We start from the raw sequence: 23242 nt of genomic DNA on the forward strand, positions 1-23242 counted from the left end.
AAGGAAGAGAGAGAGGTCTTCTATCCTCTGGTTCACTCCCCAGTTGGCCACAATGGCCGGAGCTGCACTGATCCAAAGCAGGAGCCAGGAGCTTCTTCCTGTTCTCCCACGCGGATGCAGGGGCCCAAGCACTTGGGCCATCTTCTACTGCTTTCCAAGGCCATAGCAGAGAGCTGGATTGGAAGTGGAGCAGTTGGGTCTCGAACTGGCACCCATATAGGATGCTGGCACTGCAGGCAGTGGCTTTACCTGCTATGCCACAGTGCCGTCCCCCACCCCCTTTTTTTAAGATTTATTTATTTATTTGAGAGACAGAGAGAGAGAGAGAGAGAGAGAGAGAAAGCTAGGGCACTGCAGGCAGTGGCTTTACCTGCTATGCCACAGTGCCACCCCCTCCCCCTTTTTTTTAAGATTTATTTATTTATTTGAGAGAGAGAGAGAGAGAGAGAGAGAGAGAGAGAGAGAGAAAGCTAGTTTCCATCTACTGGTTCATTCCCTAACTGGCCACAATATCCAGGGCTAGGCCAGGCCAAAGCCAGGATCCAGGAGCTTCTTCCAGGTCTCCCATGTGGGTGAAGGGGTCCAAGCACTTGGGCCATCTTCTGCTTCTCTCCCAGGCCATTAGCAGAGAGCTGGATCTGAAGTGGAGCAGCTGGGAAACAAACTGGTGCCCATATAGGATGCCAGTGCTGCAGGTGGAGGCTTAATCTCCTACCACCACAGTGCTGGACCCCTGTCTGTAATTCTACATCTCAAATAAATAAATAAAATCTTAAAAAAAACTCTCTACCCTGCCTTCCCTATACTTCAACTATCTAATTAAATTGCAAGCAATGATAGAAGTATCTTTAGTGAAGATTATTTTAAAGGCCTGGAGTTGTATTACTATAACCACTGTTCATTTTATTCTTTAGATTGATCCTTGGGTTGATGCCTTCACTTTTTTTTTTTTTTGGCAGGCAGAGTGGACAGTGAGAGAGAGAGAGACAGAGAGAAAGGTCTTCCTTTGCCGTTGGTTCACCCTCCAATGGCCGCCGTGGCTGGTGCGCTGCGGCCAGCGCACCACGCTGATCCGATGGCAGGAGCCAGATACTTCTTCTGGTCTCCCATGGGGTGCAGGGCCCAAGCACTTGGGCCATCCTCCACTGCACTCCCTGGCCACAGCAGAGAGCTGGCCTGGAAGAGGGGCAACGGGGACAGAATCCAGCGCCCCGACTGGGACTAGAACCCGGTGTGTGGCGCCGCAAGGCAGAGGATTAGCCTAGTGAGCTGCAGCACCGGCCTGCCTTCACTTTTTTTTTTTTTTAAAAGATGTATGACTGATTGCTATGTTCTTTATCAAACATAACTGTCCTTACAAATAGGCAGATCACATCAAGAGGGTACTTCAAAACATTCTCTAAGTGTGTGTGTCTCTGCCACTCCACATTTTAACTATATAAATACATATTAACCAATATGGAAGTTTAAATTAAGGGGCCAGTGCTGTGGCATAGCAGATAAAGCTGCTGCCTGCAGTGCCAGCATTCCATATGGGTGCTGGTTCGAGTCCCAGCTGCTCCACTTCTGATCCAGCTCTCTACTGTGATCTGGGAAACCAGTAGAAGATGGCCCAAGTCCTGGGGCCCCTGTGTGCACATGGGAGACGCAGAAGAAGCTTCTATCTCCTGGCTTTGGATCAGCCCAGCTCCAGCTGTTGAGGCCATCTGGGGAGTGAACCAGTAGATGGAAGACTCTCTCTCTGCCTCTGCCTCTCTGTAACTCTGCTTTTCAAATAAATAAATAAATCTTCAAAAAATTGAATTAATAGATATGCTTGTTTTGGTGCAAAAATATTGAAATACATACATAGTTTTTTCATAATATACATTTTCATGAACTTTTTGAAGACCTTTCATGCATGTGCATTTAAAACATTTTTAAATCAAAATAAAATTTTTGAAATATTTATTTAAGAGGCAGGCAAAGTTACAGAAATAATTAACAAGGAGAGTTTCCACTCACTGGTGCCTGTGATGGCTGGAGCTGAACTGGGCTGGAATTGCAATCTGGGAACTCAATCCAGGTCTCCCAAGTGTGCAGCAGGAACTCAGCCACTTGAGCTATCACCTACTGCCTCCTGGGGTGCCCATTAGCAGGAAGCTCCAATTGTTAAATGGAGTTGAGAATTTAACCCTGATGTGGGATGTGGGCATCTTAACTGCTAGACCAAACACCTGCCCAGTAAACTTATTTTTAATCCATTTCCCATGGACTTTTTGAAGTACCTGCATATTTGGATTACAAGTGACAGAAGGTTCTTGATATTATATGATACTTTGCATTACTTATTTCTAATAAAATTATATAATTAATTTTATTATTTTCTTTGAAGGGAGAGATAGAGATAGAGAAATAGATGGGGGGAGGGAGGGAGGGGGGAAGGGAAAGAGAGGGGGGGGAGAGAGAGAGAGAGAGAATATGAGAATGAATCTCCTATCTGCTGGTTCACTACCCCAATGCCTATAACAGCCAGGAGTCAGGAACTTCATTTAGGTCTTCCACATAAGGGAGTCAAGTACTTGAGCCTTCAACTGCTGCCTCTCAGGGTACCCGTTTGCAGGAAGCTGGAATAGAGAGTGGAGCAGGAACTTGTACCTAGGCACTCCAGTATGGAATGCAGATGTCCTAAGAAGTGGCTTACCTGCTTTGTCAAATGCCTGCCCCATAACCAGTCAATTTTAAGTTGACAAATGACAGTGTTTTTAGCTGTTACGTAAACATGATGTTTTGAAATATGTTTAAATTTTGTTATGGTGAAGTCAAGCTAGTAGACATGTATAACTTAAGTACTTATATTTTTTGGATAACATTTAAGTATATTCTTACTGATTTTCAAGAATACAGTATGTTGTAAACTGTAGCCACTAGGCTGTATAATGATCTCTTGAGACTTTTCCTTGTATTTAATGGAAATTTTGTATCCTTTGACCAAAATCTCAGCAGCTGCTTCCCCTCCCCATGTGCACACCATTCTACTCTACTTCTGTGAGTTCAACTTCTTTTTAAAAATATTTATTTATTTATTTGAAAGGCAGATTTACAGAGAGAGAGAGAGACAGAGAGAGACAGAGAGACAGAGACATATTTAACCCACTGGTTTACTCCCCAAATGGTCACAATGGCCAGAGCTGGGCCAGTTCGAAGCCAGGATCCAGGGGTTTCTTCTGGGTCTCCCACATGGGTACAGGAGCCCAAGCACTTGGGCTGTCTTCTGCTGCTTTCCCAGGCACATTGGCAGGGAGCTGCACTGGAAGTGGACCACTAGGGATCGAGCCAGAGCCCATATGGGATGCCGGCGTTGCAGGTGTCAGCTTTGACCGCTAGACCAAAATGCTAGCCCCTGCCATATTTTTTTTTTTAACTTTTATTTAATGAATATAAATTTCCAAAGTACGATTTATGGATTACAATGGCTTCCCCCACATACCGCCCCTCCCACCCACTACCCTCCCTTCTCCCACTCCCTCTCCCCCTCCATTCACATCAAGATTCATTTTCGATTATCTTAATATACAGAAGATCAGCTTAGTATACATTAAGTAAAGATTTCAACAGTTTGCTCCCACACAGAAACATAAAGTGAAAAATAATAGATGATTTTTTTTAAATGATGATGAAATCAGATCAGACCTATTGTCATGTTTAATCCCAGTGAGAATCAAGTTGGGAGTTGATAATTTCTTTTCTTTTTTTTTTTTTTTTTGCAGAGGATCAGTTTAGTATACATTAAGTAAAGATTTCAACAGTTTGCACCCCCATCGAAACACAAAGTGAAATATATTGTTTGAGTACTCGTTATAGCATTAAATCTCAATACACAGCACATTAAGGACAGAGATCCTACATGAGGAGCAAGTGCACAGTGACTCCTGCTGTTGACTTTACCAATTGACACTCCTGTCTATGGCATCAGTAGTCTCCCTATGCTCCAGTCATGAGTTTCCAAGGCTATGGAAGCCCTCTGAGTTCTCCGATTCTTATCTTGTTTAGACAAGGTCATAGTCAAAGTGGAGGTTCTCTCCTCCCTTCAGAGAAAGGTACCTCCTTCTTTGAAGACCTGTTCTTTCCACTGGGATCTCACTCGCAGAGATCTTTTCCTGCCATATTTTCTTTAAGCATTGATCCATCAAAGGATGCCTAGGTTGTTTCCGTTTCTTGGCTGTTGTGATACTGCTGCTACATCAGAGTGCAGATACCTCCTTGGCATAATGTTCTAATTTGCTTGGATGTTGTCTTAGGCCATTTTGTATTGCTGTAACAAAATCCCCCCAGACTGCACTGTCTAAAGAAAAGGGAGTTATTTTGGCTCAAGTGGTGGAAGGTGGAAAGTCTGAGATCCCTTGTCCCCTCTGGTGAGGACCACATGCTGCATCAGTTCATGGTGGAGAAGCAGAAAGAAGAAACAGCTGCAGAAGAAGAGGAGTACATGTGTAAGGGAGGCGGGAACAACAGGACCAGCCCTGTCTTTTGGAAAGGAATCCTGCCAGGGTGAGAACTGGCTCCCAGGAGAGCACTGATCTACTACTCATGAGGCCTCCAGCGCCGGAATCTGAACACCTTGCATTGGGCTCCACCTATTACTAATACTGCCTCATGGAGAGATTCAGCCTCTGCCTGGTTTTGGTTAGGACAAACCATACTCACACCACAGCAGACAGACTTCAGTAGGAGGGTTCCTGGGTCGTACGGTAGATCTACTTTAAATTTTTTGAGGACCGTCCATACTGCTTTCCATAATCATTAAATTAATGTGCATATCTTTTTTTCTTTCTCTTGCCTCATTGCTCTTACTGGGACATTTAGTGCTGGATTGAATACAAGTGTTAGAAGGGTTCATCCTTTTCTTGTTCCTGATCTTAGAGTAAAAGCTTTCAGCTTTTCACTGAATGTTATGTTAGGTGTGGGATCGTTATATAACCTGCATTGTTTTGAGGGATTTTCCTTGTCTAGTTTGTTGAGATTTTCTTATGAAAGCGTACTGGCTTTTGTAAAATTGTAAAATACTTTCTATGGGTCCTTTGAGGAGAGCATATGGTTTTTGACCTTAAGTCTGGTAGTGTTGTATACCACATTTATTTTCCACATGCCAATTTTCATTCTGTTAATGTGGTGGATGAATTGTATTTATTGACTTTTCATATGTTGAGTCATAGGTATGCTGTTGAATTTTGCTGGATGATATTTTTTAAGGATTTTTTAATCTATGCTCAGTATGAATATTGACCTGTAATCTTTTCTTTGGCATCCTTGTCTAGTTTTAGAATCAGAGTAGGGGAAGGCGCCATGGCTCATTTGGTTAACCCTCCGCCTGCAGCTCTGGCATCAAATATGGGTGCTGGGTTCTAGTCCTGGTTACTCCTCTTCCAGTCCAGCTCTCTGCCATGGCCCGGGAGGGTAGTGGAGAATAGCACAAGTGCTTGGGCCCTGCACTCCCACAGGAGACCAGGAAGAAACTCCTGGCTCCTGGCTTCAGTTCGGCACAGCGCCGGCAGTAACAGCTGTTTGGGGAGTGAACCAATGGAAGGAAGAAATTTAGCTCTTTCTCTGTCTATAACTACCTGTCAAATTAAAAAAAAAAGAATCAGAGTGATGTTGACCATGTAAACTGAGTTTTGGAGTGCTGTTCCTTCCTCAAATTTTTGGAAGAATTTGGGAAAAATCTGTATCAGTTTTCAAATGGTTGACAGAATTCTACAATGAAATCATCACATCTTGCACTTTTCTTTGACAGTGGAATTTATTAGTGATTCAGTCCCCTTACTTGTGGTTCAGTGGTGTGTGCATTCTTATTCGTCTGAAGACATTTTAAAATCACCATTTCTTTTGTCTTTGACTCACTGATTGTTCAGGGTCAGTTACCTTTATTTCCCTGTTGTGCGTTTTCCAGTATTCCTTCTGTTATTGATTGTGGCCTAGAACTTGTGTACGCAGGGTTGGGCCCTGGAGCACTGGTGCGTAGTGACTGACTCAGCACTAAAATCTTCCGTGCTGGCCCTGGGTCCTGGGTCTGTAAGACCAGACGTGGACATAGGTTACTGGCAACTGTGGTCACAGGTGCTGGGGCAGGCATGGAGCTTGAGCTTGTGCTAACCAGTGTAAGGTCTGTGGTCACAGGTGTGGCCGGCTGCCTGGGCCACGAGGGGTGATCTGCAATCTGGGGAAATGGGGAGAGGCCCGGATCCTGGATCCACAGGGGTCATTTTGGAGGCTGGGCCCATGAGAGTGGGTTTAAACCTTGGGGCTTTGAGGAACTGTGTAGAAGCAGAATGCATATGGGGTGGAGTGTCCTGGAGCCTGAGTGCAGCAGGTTGGAGGAAGGGTTCTACTAGGAGGTCTTCTATCTAGGTTCTCTTGAAGCAGGCACACACCCTTGGTCTCTTGAGCATGGGACCTTGGGTCAGCCTGGAGGTTGGGGTTACAGGGCAGGCCGGGAGGCTGCTCCTGTGGGTGCTGGGCTGATGTCCGGTGTGTGGGTGCTGTTCTGATGTCTGGTTTGTGGGAGCTGGGCTGATGTCTGGTCTGTGGGGCAGGGCTGATGTCTGCTCTGTGGGTGCTGGGCTGATATCTGATCTGTTAATGCTGTGCTGATGTCTGGTTTGTGGGAGCTGGGATGATGTCTGGACCATTGGGTCTGGGCTGATGTCTGCTGTGTGGTCCTAGGCTGATGTCTGGTGTGTGAGTGCTGGGCTGACGTCTGTCTGTGGGTGCTGGGCTGATGCTGAGGTATGTTTGAAGCCTGGACTGTGAGATCTGGTCTGGTGCTTTTTCCCCTCTCTTCATCTATTCTTATTTTTTTGCACTAAATAGGTATTTTATGATTTTAATTTTCATGTTGCCTCTTTCAGTATAAGTAGTGTTTGTTAATGATTGTCTTGCATATTAGCACTAATAACTTTCTAACAATCTAGTTTGGATTAATAACACATAATATTACGTAAAATATATAAAATATATAATAACAAACAAAAACATGGTTCCTGTACAACTCATATTCCTTCTCCTACTTGGTGCTGTCATTTTGATTGACATTGCATCTTTATAAATTATAAGCCCGTTTAGCACATCTTTATGATTGTCGTTTGTTCTTTATAATTGATATGGTAGTCTGGTTTTCCCAGGAAGCAGAGGCAGTGGGACGCGGGGACCTCTGAGATATGTGCTGGGGAACTAGAGGAGACTCTGACTAGGAGGCACTGACTGTAGACTCAAGTCTGAAGGACTCCAGGAAGAATCCCCCCTTCCGACCGACACTGCAGTCCGCAGCCTCCTAAGGGCTGACCTGACTGTGTAGGGCTCCCGTGGATTCCGAGGGGCCGTCCCCGATGAAGGCAGGAGAGGGACACACAGCAAGGACTGGGGGACACTGGCTCAGTGAGTGAATGAGTGAAGCAAGCCGTGCTCCTTTCCTGGTGGGTGGAGGTCTGGGGTCCCTGTACAGGCCCTGCCCAGAGGCACAGAGCACGTCTGCCTGTCCTGCTGAGCCCCCTGACCTGGGACAGACTGTGGCTCTCGACCTGCTTCACTGCTCCTCAGTGATGCTGACGGCCTGGTGGCCAGGCTGCAGGAGCAGCCACATGCGAGGTGCTTCCCAGACCCTGTGCCCTGCCAGCAGGCAGCCCCTAAGGGGCCCCACTTCAGGGAGAGGATCCCATCAGCCCCATCTCAGGGAGGTCTTCTGACAACCCACCAGGCAGGTCTGCATCTTTCTTGTTCCCTGGATGGGAACTGAGGCCCAGAGCTTATCTGCGGTCATAGCTACAAAGCGATTAGTAAGACAAGGACCCTCGTCTCTGACTTCCAGCCTGGGCTCTGTCCTACTTGACTTCCCCCAGAGAGGCCTCTCCAGAGTCAGGGGTCCCAGCGTGCTCTGACCTTCAGAGAACTGGGGTCAGAGCCTGCCCCTCATGCTGAGTGAAGTGTGGCAGCCGGGGAAGGGCCAGTGCAGGCCTGGCTGTCCTGGTAGCAAGACCAGCTCCTGTGTGTGCAGGACGAGGTTTCTCTCTGGGACCAAAGATTCTCAGCACCGCAGGGTGCAGAGCTCCCTCGTGGTGTGTCTGGGTGCAGCCTCTTTGTCAGGCCTGTGTGCCAGAATCTGGCAGGCTCTGGGTTAAAAATCCAACTCTGCCACTCTGTGGGACATGGGAGCAGGTTCTGGGAGCCTCAGTTTCCTCCTGAGCACAGCGGGTGGTCAGCCATCATTTGGACACCAGTTTCTCAGACTCCAAACCCCAGTGTTAACGGCTTGGTAGCAGACGGTGCAGGGGGAAGAGGCTGGAGGCTTCGTCCAGTGGATGATCCAGAGGTAGACTTTGTGAGGTCCAGGGTCACCATGGCAGAGGCATTAGGAGCTCATACCCAGGAGAAGGCTCCTCGTAAAAATTGCAGGGGTACAGGATCCCTGTGACCTGGGTGCAAATGTGGTCCTGCCTCTACTCCTGTGTGCCGACCCCTGCCTCGTCAGGCCCCAGCCCATGGGGTGGTCCCACCAAGGACTGCAAACTGCAGGACCAGGAAGTACAGAGCTTTCCTCCCACATCTGAAGGCTGCTCTTGGTATTTACAGAGAGCAGTGTGAAACGGCTCCCATGAGACGACCACCCCCGCCATCCCATCCCCGAGTGCCCAGGAGGAGGCAGTGGGAGACCACAGGGAGGACAGAAGGCCCTGCAGGGACTCAGACACCCCCAGCTGTTGACACTGACCTCACACCTGCAGCCTGCAGCTGCCTTCACCATGAGCCACTGTCTACTCTGTCCCCTCACCGTGCAGGCCGACTCACTCCACCTGCTCTGGTCCTTGGGTGACCCAATGTGCACCCCAGTCGGGGGTTCACTAGCCTGAGCTACCATTGCTCCAACCTGACCCCTTAGTTCTTTGGCAGGAAATGATCCCTGGTTCTGTCTGTGTGTCTGCAGACATGAACCATCCTGAGTGCTCCACAGCATGGGCCAGATGTCAGGGTGATCTTTTGGGTGGGCTCCCTGCCCCCTACAATGGCCAAATGGAGCTGCCCTGTGTCCCCAAGACAGGTGCACCCTCCCAGACCTCGGGCACAGGTGGCAGAGCCTGGGGACCTGGCGGGGGGTGGGTGGGAAGAGATCCCTGGTTTTTCCCAGAGATAGTCCTGTGTGGGTGGGGACGCCATGGTGTGGCCCAGGAACTCCCACAAAGCACGCACCTGCCCAATTCCCACTGTCTCCACTGTTTGCTCCATAGGCCACTGCGAAGCCTTGTGAAAAGTTCAGATTCCATGAAGAACCTCTCCACAGCTTTCACCATCTTCAGAAAGACAAAAACCCCTGGCCGTTGACCTCCCTGAGCCTTCAGGCTCTGAACTGTGAGTTTGCATGCAATTTGCTAAGTGCAGCAGGGAGAGGGGAACCACCCCTGAGTTGCTAGACCCATGGTGGGCAGGGGCTCCTCTCAGAGCTGTTTGCACATCTGTAAAGTGTAGGTGTCCACGGCCACTCTCAGGCGAGGGGGGGCCCAATGCTCGGCCAGGTGTCAGGCACAGAGCAGCAGTCCATGCAGGGAGTCGTCCCCCCAGTCAGGGACACTGCACAGACTCCCATTTGCAGCCACAGTGCGTCTCGGCCTGGATCCTGTGCGGTCTGTCAGTGGGGGTGGTTCCTGGCCTGGCCTGGTGTCTCTCCTGTGCTGTGGACACCACTGCCTGCACCATCCAGGCCAAACACTCCTGGGCTCCTCCTGTCACAGCCCCATCCGTGGGCACGGGGATATGGGCTGTCAGAGCTCAGATCACAGTGACAGATGGTGACGTGGTTCCCCAGACGACGAGGCTTACCCCGGCTGGGAGAAAGGCCGCCCTGTCCATGCGGAACCTGTGTGAGTCCTCACCCAGGAGCCAGGAGCTGAGGAGCTGGGAGCTCGTGGAGTGCGCAGGGAGCCTCAGTGAATCTCGTTCTACCTGGCTGCATGGGGCCCTGTGGGGAGGGCTGTGAGCCCATGTCACAGATGAGAACACTGAGGCTCCAGTGAGGACACCAGCCACTCTGCCTACCCTCAGAACCCGTGTCCCTAGCCATGAGGGAGCACTGACCCAGCCCATGGTCGCGCCCATGGTTCCCCTGGATTTCTCACTCTCTGGGCAGTCAGTGAACCCTGGACACACAGGGGCTTCCTCCTCCCTGCCCCAGGACAGCGGCGGGTGCCCCCCAGGTCCCCGTGTGCTCAGCGTGGGGCTCCCTTGTGCAGCAGGGAGAAGGTGGCTGCACAGCACAGGTGGGGACTCAATGCACTGGCATCCACACAGGAGCATGAAGAGAGCTATATTGGACTACATACAGAGGGGGACTTAAATAAACTGTCTGAGAGAGCAGGAGAGGGAGCTATAAGTAAACTGATGGTGAGGGGAACAATGGCTCTGACTGGAGGTGGCCCTGGGAGGACCCAGGAGCTGAGCTGTGCAGAGCCAGGTTTCCTGCCACCACAGATGTTTCACTCGTGGCTGGGGCCAGAGCGGGGCCCCGATGAGCGGATGGGGAAACAGCTTAGAAGGGTGCGCACCCAGCTGGGTGAACGACGGTGGGGACGGTCCTGATTGGAGATTGTGCGCTGCCCACGCCGGCGGCCCCAGGGCCAGCGCCGCTTCGTGAACCAGGGCTGGGGATGCTCTGGCTCTGGTTTGGCTTCTGGAGATGCAGGGGGCTCCAGGGCCTCCACAGCTGGCACAGTTGCCAGGGACAGACAGGCTTCAGGTGGCTCTGGCTGGGGAGCAGATGCCGGGGTTGCCACCAAATCTGACCCCAGAAGTGCAGCAGCCGCTGGGAGAGGCGCCTCCAGGTCTCCTCCTGGTGCTGGAGCTACAGGAGGAGAACATGTCATGAACACCACTGCCCCTTCCTGCTGTCCTTGCCAAGAGGGAGATGTCCCTGGCTTCCAGAAGAGCCCCAGCCCTGTGCCCACAGCAGAGCCCTGGGCGGAACGTGCTGCAGCCCTGGGACTCTGAGCCTGGTCTTCACTCCAGCCAACACCAGCCTTGGAGCCTCCTCCCAGTGTGGGGCAGCCCCGAGACCCTCTCAGGCTCCCACGCACACACCCCAGTCGTCCTCACCCTCGGGCTCCGCTTCAGCCTCAGCCTCCTGGGGCTCTGGATCCTCCAGCTGCATCAGGAGCAGCTGGGCTCGGCATGCCAGGTCTGAGCTGGGCATCTGGAGCTGGACGTAGGCCAGCAGCTGATTCAGGCTGGCCAGGTCCTGAGGCTGACAGAAGTGCTCCGGGTAGCGGTCCCGCCAGGTACCGAGGAAGGAGCAGAGGGCACTAGGGGTAGCAGGAGGTCAGCAGAGTCAGACACCTTCTGCCCACAGCCTCCCTCACCCCTGTGACTCTGGGTTCTGGGCTGAGGATACACGGCCTTGTTTGCAGGTGGGCATTGAGTGGTGGCGCATGTGTGAGCCGGCTGCTGCCTGCCTCCAGGCAGGCCCCTGAAATGGGAAGGGGTGGGCCAGCCTGGCTTGAGTTGTGCTGTGGATGAATTCTCACCGTTCCCCAGATGCCCAGGAACCCAGACAATTCTGTTCCCTGCTGTAGGCAACGTCATGGACCTCAGCCCTATAGCATTAATTACAGAAATGTAGGAGATGGGATCACGGTCAGTCCCCTAGTGGCAGGCACCCCCGTGTCCCTGCTGGGGAGAATGGAACCTCCCTCCTGACCCAAAGCCCACTCACTCCTTAGTGCGGTCGTCCTCTTCGCAGTGAGGCTGAAAGGATGCATACCTAGAGGAGGACAGGAGGTGTCACCTGTGGTGTCCTGGGTGCCACCTGCCAGGAGGTCTGGGGGAGGGGCTGACTTCCTGACTACAGGGGAAGCAAAGCAGGGTAGAGACAGTGGTCTGTGTTGTGCACTGAATTTTATTAAGCTCCTGGACATGTGGCTGCACACAGTGGGCACTTCATAGTGTTTGCAGTGTGAGCTTGTGAAGTCAGCCTGCTTGTCCCCAGGGTCTACGTGGGCCTGGGCCCCTTTATCACCCTCTGGTGTCTCAGTTTGGGTCACTACCAGGACAGAGAACCACACATAGGATCTGGAAGGTTCTTTGTGAATAGGAAGGCTGCTTTGCCTGAGGCCATGGGTGGTGAGGCCTGAGGGCGCAGAGCCTCATTGGTGGGTGAACATAATGCTAAATGAGACCCCTGTCCTTGGCAGCCCACTCCTCAGGGAAGCACTTTCTGGAGCTCATCCCATTGGTCCCGAAATCACCAAGGGGCTTTTCCTCTGAGCACCAAAACTCTGTGTGAATAATTTATACCACAGGCAGGGTCTGGGACATCACCAAGACCCAGTCGAGAGGTACTGAGTCATCCCATTCTTGTAGGTTCCGGCCCTCACCTTTGGAACAGCAGGTGCAGCACCTGTTGGGTGGTGGTGAACCTTTGATAGATGTTCAGGAATGTGGGGACGAAGAAGGGGTCCCCTCTCTGCTGGGCAGGCACCAGCTGATTCACCAGCTTCTCCACCATGCCTGTGTCCAGGGTCCCGACCCTGCTGGCAGCCGACAAGGAGGGCACCGTTCCCACGTCTTGTTCCTGGTGGGGTCCTGCCCTTGGTTCAGCTGCTGGACCCTCAGGGGCCTCCAGCGCCTCTGCAGCTGAAAGATGGACTGCCCGGGGCAGCGGTGGTTCAGCCGACTCTGGTTGGGGTGCTGCTGCTGTGGTTGGCGCTATATCTAAGCACAGAAATGCAGGAGCAAATGCAGAGGGGAAAATATCAACACCACAGCCTTTCCTGCTCCTTGTGGTCAACCAGGAGTTTCCCTGCCTTCCAGGGAAGCCCCAGCCCTGCCCACAACAGGACCCTGCCCAGATGTGGTGAGCCCTGAGGGCTCTGAGCCTGGTCTTTGCTCCCAGACAACGCCAGGCTTGGAGCCTCGTCCCAGTGTAGCTCTGCCCCAGTGCCCTCCCAATCACCCACGTACCCAAGCCCTCCTCACCTTTGGGCTCAGCCTCAGCCTCCTTGGGCTCGGGGTCCTCCAGCTGGGTCAGGAGCCGTTGGGCACGGAGTGCCAGGTCCGAGAAGGGCATATGGAGCTGGACGTAGGCCAGCAGCTGATGCAGACAGGTCAGGTCCTGAGGCTGACAGAAGTGCTCGGGATAACGGTCCAGCCAGGTTCCCAGGAGGGAGCACAGGGCACTGGGGACAGGCAGGCGGGCAGCAGAGTCAGACGTCTCCTGTCCACACCCACCCTCGCCCCTGTGACTCTGAGATCTGGGCAGAGGATGCTCAGCCCTTGTGCAGGTGGACAGAGAGGGGTCATGTGTAGCCCGATGCTCCCACCTCCTCTCGGGTTCTTGAGATGGGAAGGATTGGGCCAGCCCTTCTGAGAAGGGTTGTGGTAGGGACAGATTCCCACTGCTCTCAGGATGCCTAGGAACCTCGTGTGTCTCTCAGGTTCTTCAGGTAACACCCCTGACCTCAGACTTCAAGTGGAAAACACAGGAAGGGTGCAATCCTGGGTCAAGGTCAGTCCCCCAGTTGCACCCCATGTCCCTGCTGTGGATATTAGAAACCTCCCTCCTGACCCAAAGCCCACTCACTCCTTAGTGCGGTCGTCCTCTTCGCAGTGAGGCTGAAAGGATGCATACCTAGAGGAGGACAGGAGGTGTCACCTGTGGTGTCCTGGGTGCCACCTGCCAGGAGGACTGGGGGAGGGGCTGACACCCTGACTACAGGGGAAGCAAAGCAGGGCAGATAGGGTGGTCTGTGCTGTGGGCTGTCTCTTGCTAAGTTCCTGGGTATGTGCCTGCACACAGTGGGTGCTTTCTTATGTTTGCTCTGTGGGTGAATTGAGCTCCTTCTACGGTGTCTAGAGGTCTGAGTCCCCTCTACCAGCCCCTAGGGGTCCTATTCAGGCCATGATCAGGACAGGGACCCCCAGAGGGATCTGGACGGTTCTTTGTGAACAGCAAAGCAGCTTTGCCTACGGCTATGAGAGATGAAGCCTTAGGTCCAAGGCTGTTTCATGAGCCATGGGAGGAAATCTCTAAATCAGACCTGCTGGGCAGCCTATTATCACCCTCAGAGACACTCCCCTGATCACCAAGATGGTGCAAGAACACACTGAGGCCCTGAAGGGGAGCAGGGTGTCACCAAGTTCCAGCCAAGGGTGGCGCGTCCCCCCTGCGCCTGCAGGTGCAAGCCCTCACCTTTGGAACAGCAGATGCAGCACCTGCTGGGTGGTGGTGAACTTGTGATAGATGAGCAGGAATGCAGGGACGATGAAGCGGTCCCCTCTCTGCTGGGCAGGCACCAGCTGACTCACCAGCTTCTCCACCTTGCCTGCCTCCTGGGTCCCCACGCTGCTGGCAGGTGACGGGGATGGCACAGGTTCCACTGTTGCTGGTTCCTCAGGTTCCAGGATTGGTCCTGGCCCCATCTTAGCTGCTGCCATCTCGGCTGGGGCCGGCTCCACTGGAGCTGAATCAGCTGCTCTTGGCGAGGGCTCCCCCTCCAGCCTGCCTGCCACCATGGTCCCCACTCTGCTGGTGTCCTCCAGGGGTGTGGCAATGTCACTGTCATTCTGGGGTGAGACAAGGAGGGTGGTTGTAATCCTGGCCCTGATGTTCTGCCCCCACCCTCCTGCGGTTGTCATGGGACCACCAGGTCCCCATCCCACCCCCCGTCCCTTCCCATGGGCCACTACCTCCCCAAACTACCCCCTCCACACCACCCAAGATGGATGCAGGGCCACCCAGGAGGATCAGAGGGGAGGTCTGCCCAGGGGTCCTGGCCTGGCTGTCTGAGATCACCTTGGTTTCCCTCTGAGAGAATTGCCAGAGCTGCTGTGGGCGAGGGCTGACCCAATGTCTGTAGCTCTGGAGAATATCCGCAGCCTGGGGCTGGCCCTGCCCTGGGCCTTGGGATGTTGGGAGACAACACGAGAACATGTCTGCTCGATGGCCTCTGACCAACTGAACTGGCTGGGTCACCAGCACCACATTGTGGGTGCCTGGTAACCGGGGTTCCAGGTTCTGTTGTGGCCATCGTCAAGGAAGTGAGGTCACTTCTTGAAGTCCACTTAGCTGACCTCCCCTAAGGTTCTGTGGGCTGCTGACTGCCACCCTCCCTCCCCGTCCCCCGTCCCTCCTTCCCGGGACAGATGCCGTGTGCACACCTGCACACGGTTATGCCAGTATCACCCATCAGCTCCCTGAGGGAGGCCTGGGCCAGCCAGAGCCCACCACTGGGAAGTCATAGACCTGTTGCAAAGTACAGGGTTTTTTTTTAAAGCTGAGTAGTATTCCACAGTGTAAATACACCAGAATTTCTTTGTCCAGTTAGCAGTTGATGGACATCTGGGTTGAGTCTATATCTTAGCCATTGTGCATTGAGCCGCAGTGAACATTGGAGTGCAGATAACTCTTTCATGTTCTGAATTCCTTTTCCTTTGGATAAACTCCCAGGAGTGGGATGGCTGGGCCATATGGTAGGTATATATTCAGATTTCTGAGGTATGTGTCTTCAACAGTGGCTGCACCAAGTTACATTTTCGCAAATAATGGATTAGGGTACCCTTTCAGCCACATCCTTGCCAGCATTTTTGTTGGTTGATTTCTGTATGAAAGCTATTCTAACTGGGATGAGGTGAAACCCAATGATGGGTTTGATTTGCAGTTGCCTATGGCTAGTGATCCTAAGCATTTTGTATGTGTCTGTTGGCCATTTGCTGTCCGTCTCTTGAAAAATGTCTGTTCAGATTTTTGCCCATTTCGTAAGTGAATTGTTTTGTTGTTTCTGAGTTTCTTGAGTTCTCTAGCCATTCTAGAAATTAATCTTTTATCAGTTGCATAGTTTGCAAACCATTTCTCCCACTCTATAGGTTGCCTCTTCACTTTGCTGAGCATCTTTTTGCAGTGCAGAAGCTTCTCAATTTGGTATAATCCCATTTGTTAATTTTGGCTTTGCTTGCCTGTGTCTCTGGGTCTTTTTCAAGCACTCTTTTGACTATATCAATGTGCTGCAGGGTTTCCCCAATATTTCTAGTAATCTGAAGGTACTGGGTCATAGTTTTAGGTCTTTGATCCACTTTGAGTGGATTTTGTGTAAGGTGTAAAGAAGGGGTCTTGCTTCCTACTTCTGCATGTGGAGATCCAGTATTCCCAGCACCACTTTTTGAAGAGATTGTGTTTGCTTCCTTCAGGGATTGATTTTAGCTCCTTTTTCAAAGATCCGTTGGTTATAGATGCATGGATTGATTTCTGGAGTTTCTTTTCTGTTTCATTGGTCTGCACATCTGATTTTGTGCCATTACAGGGTGTTTTGATAATTATTGCCCTGTGGTATGTCTTGAGCACTGGTATTATGGTGCCTCCAGCTTTGTTTGTGTTGTTTCAGATTGCTTTAGCTCTTTGGAGTCTCTTGTGCTTCCATATGAATTTGTGCATCATTTTTTTCTAGATCTGAGAAGAATGTTGTTGCTGTTTTGTTTGGAATTGCATTTAGTCTACACTTCACTTTTGAAAAAAGATTTATATATTTATTTGAAAGGCAGAGACAGAAAGAGAGAGAGAGAGATGGAGAGAGAGAGAGAGAGAGATCGTCCATCTGCTGGTTCGCTCCCCAGATGGCTGCAATGGCTGGAGTAGGGCTGAAGGAAAACCAGGATCCAGGAGCTTCTTCCAGATCTCCCATGTGAGTGCAGGGACCCAAGGATTTAGGCCATCTTGTATTGCTTTCCCAGGCCATATCAGAGAGCTGGATCGCAAGTAGAGCAGCTGGGCCTTGAACTGGCATCAGTATGGGATGCAAGCACTGCAGGCAGTGACTTTACCTGCTACCCCACATCGCCTGCCCCTCTTTCAGTCGAATGGACATTTTGATGTTATTTATTCTTCTAATTCATGAATATGAAAGATTTCCCACTTTTTAATGCCTTCTTCTATTTCTTTCTTTTATGTTTTGTAATTTTCATCGTAAAGTTCTTTGATGTCCTTGTTTAATTTATTCTATGGTATTTAGCTTTTTTTTTTTTTGTAGCTAATGTGAGTAGGATTGATCTTAGAAGTTCTGTCTCAGCAATGGTATCGTTTGTGTATACAAAGGATATTGGTTTTTCTAACGATTTACTTATTTATTTGAAAGGCAGTTACTGAGAGAGAGAGAGAGAGAGAGAGAGAGAGAGAGAGAGAGAGACAGGTATTCCATCCAATGGTTCACTCCCTAGATGGTCACAATGGCCGGAGGTGTACCGATCTGAAGACAAGAGCCAGGAACTTCTTTCTGTTCTTGACATGTGGGTGCCTGGGCCCAAGGACTTGGGCCACCTTCCACTGCTTTCCCAGGCACATTGGCAGGGAGCTGCACTGGAAGTGGAGCCCTAGGGATCGAGCCAGAGCCCATATGGGATGCCGGCATTGCAGGTGTCAGCTTTGACAGCTAGACCAAAATGGTAGCACCTGCCATATTTTCTTTAAGCATTGATCCATCAAAGGATGCCTAGGTTGTTTCCGTTTCTTGGCTGTTGTGATACTGCTGCTACATCAGAGTGCAGATACCTCCTTGGCATAATGTTCTAATTTGCTTGGATGTTGTCTTAGGCCATTTTGTATTGCTGTAACAAAATCCCCCCAGACTGCACTGTCTAAAGAAAAGGGAGTTATTTTGGCTCAAGTGGTGGAAGGTGGAAAGTCTGAGATCCCTTGTCCCCTCTGGTGAGGACCACATGCTGCATCAGTTCATGGTGGAGAAGCAGAAAGAAGAAACAGCTGCAGAAGAAGAGGAGTACATGTGTAAGGGAGGCGGGAACAACAGGACCAGCCCTGTCTTTTGGAAAGGAATCCTGCCAGGGTGAGAACTGGCTCCCAGGAGAGCACTGATCTACTACTCATGAGGCCTCCAGCGCCGGAATCTGAACACCTTGCATTGGGCTCCACCTATTACTAATACTGCCTCATGGAGAGATTCAGCCTCTGCCTGGTTTTGGTTAGGACAAACCATACTCACACCACAGCAGACAGACTTCAGTAGGAGGGTTCCTGGGTCGTACGGTAGATCTACTTTAAATTTTTTGAGGACCGTCCATACTGCTTTCCATAATCATTATACGAATTTGCATTCCCACCAACAGGGAGGGAGTGTTCCCTTCTCTCTACATCCTCACCAGTACTTGTTCCTTTTTGTCTTGGTTTGCAAACTGGCCGTTCTAACATGAGTGTGGCACTATTTCATTGTGTGTGTATGTGTGTTTTCAAGATTTATTTATTTATTTGAATGAGTTACACAGATGGAGAGGGAGAGGGAGAGGGAGAGGGGAAAGAGGGAGCGGGAGAGGGAGAGGGAGGGGGAAAGAGGGAAAGAGGGAAAGAAGGAAAGAAGGAAAGAGGGAAAGAGAGAGGTCTTCCATCCACTGATTCACTCCCCAGTTAGTTGCAATGGCTGGAGCTGCGCTGATCCCAAGGCAGGAGCCAGGAGCTTCTTCTGGGTCTCCCACAGGGGTGCAGGGGTCCTAGGACCTGGGCCATCTTGTACTGCTCTTTAGGCCATAGCAGAGAACTGCATGGGAAGTGGAGCAGCCGGGACTCAAAGTGGCACCCATAAGGGATGCCGGCACTTCAGGTGACAGCTTTACCCTCTACACCAGAGACACAGGCCCCTCACTGTGGTTTTAATTTGCATTATGATGAGAAGTGATGTTGGGCATTTGTTCACATATCTCTTGACCATATGCATGTCTTTTTTGTTTGTTTGTTTGTTTGTTTGGAGAAATGTCTATTCAGGTCCTTTGTCTAGTTTTTAACCAGGTTAATTGGTTTTTGCTATTGAATTGGTTTCAGGTCCTTATATATTGTGGATATTTACTCTTATTTGAGAGATGATTTACACATATTTTTCCCAATCCATTTATTGTTTGTTCCATGTGTTGACTGTTTTCTTAGCTATTTTATATTATTTTTAGCTTGAGGTAAATCCCACTTTTCTTTTCATATTTTTCTTCCTGTGCTTTTGGGGCCATATTAAAAACTCATTGCCCTGATCAATGAATGTCATGAACCCTTCTTCTAGTAGTTTTATATTTCCAGGTGTGTTAAATTGAATTTTTTAAATGGTTCATTCTCTTGATGTAGTTTTACTGATCCAACGACAGGAGGCAGGAACTTCTTTCCAGTCTGCCATTTGGGTAAATGTGCCCCAGGACTTGGGCCACCTTTACTGCTTTTCCAGGCTACAGCAGAGAGCTGGATCAGACGTGGAGCAGCCGGGACTTGAACCGGCGCCCATATTGGATGCTGGCACTGCAGGCAGCAGCTTCATCTGCTACTCCACCATTCTGTCCCAGGTCATTAATTTTTTTTATAAGAAGATTTACTTATTTATTTGAAAGTCAGAGTTGCACAGAGCGTGAAGGAGAGGCAGAGAGAGAAAGAGATCTTCCATGCACTGGTTCACTCCCTAGATGGTCGCAATGGCCGGAACTGTGGTGATCCACGCCAGAAACTAGGAGCTTCTTCTAGGTCTCCCACGTGAGTGAAGGGGCCCAAGGACTTGTGCCATCTTCCACTGCTTTCCCAGGCCACAGCAGAGAGCTGGATAAGAAGTAGTGCAGCTGGGACTCAAAGCAGTACCCATATGGGATGCTGGCACTGCAGGTGTCAGTTTTACCTGCTACACCTCAGTGCTGGCCCTGGCTATTGATTTTTTTTTGACAGGCAGAGTGGACAGTGAGAGATACAGAGAGAAAGGTCTTCCTTTTCCTTTTGTTCACCCCCCAGTGGCTGCTGTGGCCAGCACACCACACTGATCTGAAGCCAGGAGCCAGGTGCTTCTCCTGGTCTCACAAGCAGGTTGCAGGCCCAAGCACTTGTACCATCCTCCACTGCACTCCCAGGCCACAGCAGAGACCTGGACTGGAAGAGGAGTAACCGGGACAGAATCCGGCGCCCCGACTGGGACTAGAACCTGGGGTCCCATAATTTTTGATATGCTGTGTTGACATCTTCATTTGTTTCCAGAATTTTTTTGATTTCTCTTTTGATTTTTTTCCATTACTTACTGTTTATTCAGGAGCATGTTGTTCAGTCTCAATGTGTTTGCATATGATCTCGAGATTCCTGATTTCCAGCTTTATTCCGTTGTGGTCAGAGAAGATGCATGGTATGATTTTGATTATTTTGAATTTTCTGGGGACTTTCTTTATAGCCTAGCATGTGGTTTATCTTAGAGAAAGTTCCATGCATTGATGAGAAGAATGTGTAGGTTGCAACTGTGGGGTGAAAAGTTCTGTAGATACCTGTTAGGTCCATTTGGTATATAGTTTTGATTAGCCCTGATGTTTGTTTTTTTCTTTCTGTTTGAATTATCCATTGATGAAAGTGGGGTGTTGAATTCTCCCATTATTATTTTATTGGAATTTTTGTCTCTCTTTAGGTCTGTTAACATTTCTTTTAAATAGCCAAATGCCCTGTAATTGTGTGCATATACATTTATTATAGTCATCTCTTCCTGTTGAATTGATCCCTTAACCATTCTATAGTGCCGTTCCCAGTCTCCTTTAACAGTTTTTGTGTTAAAGTATATTTTGTCTGATTTTAGGATAGCTATGCCAGCTCTTTTGTGCTTTCTGTTCACATGGAATATCTTTTTCCATCTTTTCACTTTCAGTCTGTATGTATCTTTATTGTAGGCAGAAAATAAATGGGTTTAGATTTTTTTTTTAATCCTTTCAGCCAGTCTGTATCTTTTAACTGGAGAGTTGAGGCCCTTCACATTGAAGGTGAGTATTGATATGTCGTGATTCGACCCTGTCATTTTGCCATAAATATTCCTATTGTTTATTTTGGATTTCCTTAGTACTTTTACTGAAGTATTTTCTGCCTTTGTCTATTTTCATAGTGATGACCATGTTTCTGTGTCTCTGTCTGTAGCACGTCCTTAGGTGTGTAAGGCTGGACAAGTGGTGACAAATTCAATTTCTGTTTGTTATGGAAGGTCTTTATTTCACCTTCCTTTGTGAATGAGAGCTTTGCAGGGTAGTGTTCAAGGTTGACAGTTTTTTTCTCTTTTGTTAAAGATTTATTTTATTTATTTGAAAGACAGAGTTACAGAGAGAGAGGTCTTTCATCCACTGGTTCACTCCCCATATGGCTGCAATGGCTGGAGCTGAGCCGATCTGAAGCCATGAGCCAGGAGCTTCTTCCGGGTCTCTCTCATGGGTACAGGGGCCTAAGGAGTTGGGCCATCTTCTACTGCTATCCCAGGTCATAGCAGAGAGCTGGATCAGAAGAGGAGTGGCCAGGAATAGAACTGGCACCCATATGGGATGCTGGCACTTCAGGCCAGGTCTTTAAATTGCTGTACCACAGCCCCAACCCCAGTTTTTTCCCTTAGACTTGGAATATATCTCGCCATTCTCTCCTAGCCTATAGAGTTTCTGATGGGAAGTCAGCTGTGATTCTAATTGGGAATCATTTGAAAGTAATATGGCTTTTTTCTTGTGCACATTTTAGAATCATTTTTTTATGTTTTATTGTGGAGAGTTTGACTACAGTGTGTCATGGTGAAGATCTTTCCTGTTCATGTCTATTAGGAGTTCTATGTGTTTCCTGTACTTGAATGTCTCTTTCTCCAAATTGGGTAAGTTTGCTGTGATTATTTCACTAAATAGGCCTTCTAATCCATTCCCTCTTTCCACACCTTCAGGAACTCCTAAGACCCCTGTGTTGGATCATTTGATAGCATTCCAGAAATCTCTAAATAGTATTTTTAATTTTTCTAATTTCTTCTTTTTTTTGGACTGACTGAAAAATTTCTAAAGATTTGTATTTTAGCTCAGATATTCATTCTCTGCCTCACTGATTCTGTTTTTAAGGCTTTCCAACTTTTGATTTGATCTATTGAGTTCTTCATTTCTAATAATTCAGCTTGAATTCTCTTTAAAATCTCAATTTTATGGGAAAAGATTTTCATTCATGTCATGTATGTTTTTTTAACTCATGAATTTGCTTCTGGTAACTCCAGAGTGATCATAATATTAATTTTTTGAACTTAGTTTCGGGAATTTCACCAATGTCTTCATCTTTGCATTCTAATGTTGAAGTGTTGTGTTTCTTGAAGGTTTCATGTTGTTTTCCTTAATCTTGTTGCTTGAGTTTCTGTATTTATTTTGGGCATTTGAGAAGATGCTTGTATACTTTTTCCTCTGTTGGTTTGTATCTTTGAACTATGCCTGTGTTGTTTTGTGGAATGTGTGCTCTTACAGTCAATACCCAGAGGTGTGTTCTGGGTGTGGCCAGGGAGCTCTGGTCAGTGCTCCAGGGTGGGGTAAGTATGGAGGGTGACACCCAAGTAAGTTGTGGTAGATCTCTTGCTAATAGAAGAGGGGGTATGGTCATCTCTTTGGCTTCACCATACCTCACCTTCTCTCTTTCAGGGTAATTAGTGCCTGGATGTTAGCCCTCAGTGGGTGTAGTATTCATCCATATTTAGCATGGACTGCACCAAGGATCTGTACAGTCCTCAGTGTAAGCCCAGATCCTGTTGAAGTGAACAACCCTAGGCAATCAGGGAGCTCTGTGAATGTGAGTCACTTAACATTGATTGCCCAGAGACCCAGCCACACCCTGCACTCTCTCACTCCATCAAAGTGTTTCCCTAGTCTCAGCACCCAGGCTAGCACAGTCAAGAAGTGCAAGAGGATCCACTCTGCCCCACTAGTCTGTCCCATCTACAGAGACTGAGGTGTTCTCAGAGCTGCTGCCCATGTGTGTTCTGCTCCTGTGGACTGAGCCTGATCCTCCCCGCCAGCCTCAAAGTCAGTGGGGAATATGGATTTTTCCCTCTGGTAAAATCCCTGGATCGCAGGTGTGCACAGTACCCACCATCCACAGCCCCACTTTGTCGCTCCTAGCTTTCATATCTGAGTCACGGCACCATTATGTCGCTCCCCCTCTTCGCGGAGGAACGACACTAAACCCTGCGCTGTTCTTTTGTCTGCTCGGCCCTCCCCGGGTTTTCTGCTGGTCCTTCCCGGGTTGGCTGCCGATCCTTCCACCTCCGTGGAAGGGCGGCTCCCCCTGCCACTTTCCCCACTTCTGTGGGGGAGCGGCACACCACCGGCCGGCTCTCTCGGGGGCTGCTCAGATGTTATCTGGATGTTTCCCTTAGATGTTCCTGGTGCATGTTGTCTCTCTCCTCCTTTATAGTCCTCTTCCACCAATCCCAACTCTGCTACCCACACGCCGAGTACG

At 49.5% G+C, this 23242-nt stretch overlaps 1 long non-coding RNA gene across 3 annotated transcripts in view; it reads left to right on the forward strand.

The window, feature by feature from the left end:
• LOC138844342 (uncharacterized) overlaps window positions 1-23242 on the forward strand; it is an 81417-nt gene that overhangs the window by 7343 nt on the left and 50832 nt on the right. For all 3 annotated transcript variants that reach the window (XR_011380036.2, XR_016216080.1, XR_016216079.1), the window contains exon 2: window positions 9258-9378. This is a non-coding gene — a long non-coding RNA (uncharacterized LOC138844342). The remainder of the gene's footprint in view (window positions 1-9257; window positions 9379-23242) is intronic.

This window comes from Oryctolagus cuniculus, chromosome 11 (assembly GCF_051225735.1).
Source record: "Oryctolagus cuniculus isolate XC-2025 breed Fujian yellow rabbit chromosome 11, ASM5122573v1, whole genome shotgun sequence".
Taxonomy (NCBI): domain Eukaryota; kingdom Metazoa; phylum Chordata; class Mammalia; order Lagomorpha; family Leporidae; genus Oryctolagus; species Oryctolagus cuniculus.